Raw genomic sequence first — 5,961 nt, forward strand, 5'->3', positions numbered from 1 at the left:
TTGAATCTTGTTAAGTTCTGAGTCTCCAATCCAGCAGGGCTTCGCCTCTCCAAAATTTCCAACCCCCAAAATGAACCAAGGCCTAGCCTATTTATAGGCACTCAGATCTGTGCCTAGGCACAGATCTGGGCCGGCCACCTCAGGGTGGCTCGGGCTTGGGCCGAGCCACCTTGAGGTGGCTCGACCTTGGCCGAGCCACCCCGAGGTGGCTCGGCCACCGAGCCACCGAGCCACCTCAAGGTGGCTCGGCCTTGGCCGAGCCACCTTGAGGTGGCTCGGCTTTGGCCGAGCCCCCGCGGGCGGTGTTTTCCGACTTTTTCGAGTCGTTTTCCGTTGTCTCGTTTGTCCGTGTTTCGGTTGACCTGAGACTCTGATTTGATGATCTGATTTGGCAGTAAATTGGATTCCTGATTTGGCAGTAAATCCGCTTCTGAGTTCGAGTCCGAAACTGATCTTGATTCGATCGTGATTCGTCCGAGTTTCCCCTTGGTTGGATGACTCGTTGACTCTTCGAACACTTGGCTTGATCCCACACGCGAATGGACGTATTTCGTTACTTGCGTGCGATTCGTTGATCTCGTCGCCTCGTTGGTTCGTCGGTTTGTGCCGAGCTGTGCTAAGGGACCTATAAGCAATTTTATATGCCTACAACACCGAAACTGGGTTTGATTATGATGGTGGTTTTGTACTTAATGACATTGTACCCATTGTAATCAATCTTGACGATGATAAATCATCGGAAAGTAGTTGTAATTGGCAACTTGCCGAAGAACTATCAATAAACGATGATTTAGAGTACTCGATGTGTCTTGATAATGTCACTAAAGAGCTATATGATAACCCTGACTTGTATATGCCACTTCAATCATTTTGTCTGACAAAAAAATAGGTACAAGATCCATGCAGAGCGACACTTGTCATCCCCGCGGGAACAGGGGGGGGAAAAGAAGTCGTCTACGGCAAAGGAAAAGAAGCTCTGATACCCGATCACTTCTTAGAAGAAGAAGACGATGAAGATAAACCTGCCCCTCATCTATTTAGATATGACGCAAAAGCGCGCGATCTAATGGAGAGGTATGGATATGACTTCACACTCGGAGAGGGTCTTTGCTTTGGTCGAGGTCCGCGAGTTCCACCTCGAATGGCCTATGTACCAAAGGGAAAACCCGATGATTATTATCGCCACAAAAGAGGTCTTGGCTATGTCTCCTCATCCGACGATGAATGTTGCTGGCAAGTCATCGATCAAATTGCTAACAAGGCTAGAAAAGGATACTCTTCTGACTCCGGCTTGGGGATACTCTTCTGACTCTTCGGCTTGGGATTCCGACGCTAGCCTTGGTGAAATGTTCAAAAAGTTGATGTCGAACATGGTTACGGTCGATCCTACCACAATAGAGGAAGACGACCAGATGCCGACATGGGAAGATCCTTGGGTTCATCACCTAAGCATGCAGTATGGTGATAGGTTCGAACAAAGAGAACCTCCTACCGAAGATCAAGTAGTCCAAGTGAATATGGGAAGTGAGGAAAATCCGAAGCCGATATTCATTAGCGACAGTCTCCTACCCGAAGAGAAAGAAGAGGTGATCTCTCTGAATTATGAAGACATGCCGGGGCTCGATCCAAACGTAGCAGTGCATCGCCTCAATATTAAGTCGGATGTCAAACCTGTCAAACAACAACAAAGACGGTTTCGTCCGCAAATGATGGAGGCGATCGAAGCTGAGGTTAAAAAGCTTGTCGACTCTGGCTTCATTAGGGAAGAGCAACATCCAGAGTGGCTTGCCAACATTGTCCCGGTCCTTAAGAAAAACGGGAAGATCTGGGTCTGTATTGACTTTAGAGACCTCAACGCTGCTTGCCCAAAAGATGATTTTCCCCTTCCCATTACGGATGTTATCATTGACAACACGTGCGGGTTCGAGAGGATGTCTTTCATGGATGGTTTCTCTGGTTATAACCAAATAAAGATGCATCCAGATGATGAAAAGCATACTGCTTTTAGAACGCCTCTCGGCATCTTCTGCTACACGGTTATGCCATGCAGGTGCTACATATCAGCGAGCCATGTCAAAGATCTTTCAGGAGCATCTCCGAAAGACTGTCGAATGCTACGTAGATGATTTGGTCGTGAAAAGTCGTGATAAAAAAGATCACATTAAGGACTTGAAGACCATGTTCGACTTGATGCGAGCCCATCAATTGAAGATGAATCCTACCAAATCTTTCCTCGGAATGTCTAGTGGTAAATTCCTGGGATTCGTCGTCACCACCAAAGGTATTCACATCGATCCTGATAAGGTAAAGGCGATTAATGAATTGCAGCCTCCGAGAAACCTCAAGGAGCTCAGAGGATTGCAAGGGCGATTAGCTTATATTCGTCGGTTCATCTCGAACCTCTCAGGAAAATGCCAACCATTCTCCAAGCTCGCAAAGAAGGGCGTGTCTTTTGTATGGGATGACGCTTGTCAAAAGGCATTCGAGAGTATTAAAGAATATCTCTCGAAACCTCCTGTACTCGTTGCACCGAAATCGGGCAAACCTTTCTTGATTTATGTCAAGGCGACGAGTCACTCATTAAGTGCATTACTTGCACAAGATGACGATAACGGTCATGAGCAGGCAGTATATTATTTGAGCCGAACCATGGTAGGCGCCGAATCTCGATATCCTATGATTGAGAGAGAATGCCTCGCCTTGGTGTTCGCTATTCAGAAGATGCGGCATTATCTGGTCGGGCAGACCATTTACGTCATCTCTAAAGTTAATCCGGTTCGAGTATTCATGACTCAACCAGCTTCCATGAGCTGGCGATTAGCAAAATGGGCCTTACTCTTGTCCCAATACGACTTACATTTTAAACAACAGAAGTCAGTAAAAGGGCAGGCCATCTGTGATCTCCTGGCAGCTAATCCAACTACGGACACCGCCGAGATATATGACGACCTACCCGATGAAACCCACGAAGTCAACGCAACTTCGCACCAACAAGTATGGCGTTTGTACTTCGATGGCGCTTCCCGAGCAGCTATTGTAGCAAGTGCTCCTGGAAGTTCTAAGATTTCTTCCGGAGTGGGAGTTGTCTTAGTTTCCCCAGGAAAACATGTGATGCCTCGAGCCTACTCGCTAACCGAGCCATGTTCGAATAATGTAGCAGAGTATAACGCATTGATTATAGGACTCAATTTCGCTAAGGAGATGGGGGTTGAGTATCTCGAGGCTTTCGGTGATTCTCAGCTAATAGTCAAGCAAATTCAAGGAGAATATGAAGTCCGAAGTCAAGATTTGATACCATACCATAAGATGGCAGTGGAGATGGCGGAATCATTCGAAGGATTCTTTATCGAACATATTCCACGACTACAGAATACCTATGCAGACGCATTAGCAGCATTGGCCGTATCTCTGGCACAACCTCCCGAAACAGAGCAGTTTGTTACGGTAAGAACTCATCAACTCCTAGTACACGGTAAGAACTCACCAACTTCTAATACCGTTTTACAATGAAGATGCCAAGGAAGAAGAGGTTCAAGAGGCGCACGCTACTCAAATCGAGTTCGAACCACGAGATTGGCGTTTCCCCATCATCGACTACGTCTTGCATGGAATCTTGCCAGAAGATGTGAAGGAAAGAGAGTCGATCCGACGAAGAGCACCAAGATTCTACTATAACACGGAGAATCGAACGTTGTACCGCAGGGGGTACGATGGTTTGCTATTGCGTTGCTTATCAACCAAAGAAGCTGAAGAGGTCCTTAGGGAGGCGCATGAAGGAGAGTGTGGCGCACACCAACCTGGCCCCAAGCTTTATGACTGCATCAGAAGAATGGGATATTTTTGGCCTTTCATGATGAGCGATGCAATCGCATATGCCCGAAAGTGTAATGCATGTCAAATACACGGGAATTATATGCATCAACCTCCGGAGCATCTACATCCTTCGGTTACGTCATGGCCGTTCGAGACTTGGGGAATGGACATTGTTGGCCCTATAAATCCCCCATCAGTCAAAGGTGACCGATTCATCCTGGCAATTACCGATTACTTCTCTAAATGGGCCGAAGCAGTTCCACTCAGAGAAGTTAAAATGAGTAATGTCATTACATTCATCAAGCACCATATCATCTATAGGTATGGTGTTCCAAGACAAATCATACATGACAACGGTCCTCAGTTTGTCAGCAACGCCTTCATAAGGTTCTGCGAAAAGTTTAAAATTCAGGATAGCTCGTCAACGGCTTATAATCCCACAGCAAATGGATTAGCTGAAGCCTTCAACAAGACTATCATCAAACTCTTGTCAAAAATCATGAAAACTAATAAACGAGAGTGGGATGACAAGCTTGGCGCGGCTCTATGGGCCTATCGGACCACGGTGCTGCACACCGACGGGAGCAACCCCGTATTCACTGGTATACGGATGTGAAGCTGTTCTTCCATTGGAGATTCAAATCCCGTCTCTTCGGATCGCCCTTTCAACCCAGATGATGATCGAAGAACAACATCAGAAACGCCTCGAAGAACTCGAGAGGCTCGATGAAAATCGCCTGGAAACTCAACAGCATATTGAGTTTTACCAAGCTAGAATTTCTCGAGCCCTCGACAAAAAGGTTCGACAAAGGAGTTTCAAAGAAGGGGATTTGGTTCTAGCTGAAAGGCGGCCTATGATCCTTAACTCCAAGAAGAAGGGTAAATTTGAACCCAAATGGGAGGGACCATTCGTAGTGGAGACAGTCTACTCGAGTGGCGCATATCGCCTTGTCACCAAGGACGGTGACCGGCTTATGATGCCGATAAACGGCAAGTTCCTGAAAAAATACTATCCTTAGTATCTTCAGGATAACCAATGCATCGGGAAGGAAGAATATCACATGGGTATTCTTAGGGATAACCCGGTCATTGTAGAATTGATGAATAAGAAATCTACGTTCAAACTCTGAATGTCAGAATGTTTCTTCTTATTTTTTATCAAAATTATCTAACTCGTATGAGTTATTTTTGTGAGATGAGATCCAATCCTCTGATAGGTTAATCTTTCCTCACCAAACCATCTGCTGATCAAACTAATTGACGGTGGATCCACCAACATTTCCATCTGCCCGTCGTTGACATTTCTCAGACTCCACATGTTAGGTCCTAATCACCTAGCATTAAAGTCTTCCTTTGAGTGATAATACGAGTTGGCACTTTCTTTGCTACCTGTATTCCACTTTCTTTGCTTTCAGGTCAAACCTATAAAAGTTAGGACCAAAGCCAAATTCCTCTCTCGATTCCTTCCATGAACGAGAGGTCCACTTTCAATTCGAACAGTCAAACCTATAAAAGTTAGGATTGTTCCCGATCTCGCTTAGTCAAGCCTACAAATAGTTAAGACTAAGACCGAGTCATTCCTTTTCGATAAACGAAAATCCACCTTTGTCCCCTTTTCCACCAAACCTATAAAAGTTAGGGTTGAAATTGGGTTTTCTCCTCAATGAATGAGGGATTCTTTGGGTTCAAATGACCAATCCTATAAAAGTTAGGGTCGTTCGAACCTTTCCGATTCTCGGAGTGGAGATCCCACTCTTAGTTTCATCCTTCCGGATTCTGGGGGTGGAGATCCCACCTCGAGTTTCCTTTCCAGCTGTAGATAGAATATAAAATTCTTCCTCTTCAGCACCGGGAGATAGAATATAAAATTCTTCCTCTCCCGTTTCCTTTCCAGCTGAAGATAGAATATAAAATTCTTCCTCTTCAGCACCGGGAGATAGAATATAAAATTCTTCCTCTCCTCGGACCTTTCCGATGCTCGGAGTGGAGAACCCACTCCCAGTTCATCATTCCGGATTCTGGGGGCGGGGGATCCCACCTCAAGTTCCCTTTCCGGCCGAAGATAGAATATAAAATTCTTCCTCTTCAGCACCGGGAGATAGAATATAAAATTCTTCCTCTCCCGTTTCTCAATCTGTCTTTGCTTTT

The sequence above is a fragment of the Asparagus officinalis genome, chromosome 3 (genome assembly GCF_001876935.1).
Source record: "Asparagus officinalis chromosome 3, Aspof.V1, whole genome shotgun sequence".
Classification (NCBI taxonomy): Eukaryota; Viridiplantae; Streptophyta; class Magnoliopsida; order Asparagales; family Asparagaceae; genus Asparagus; species Asparagus officinalis.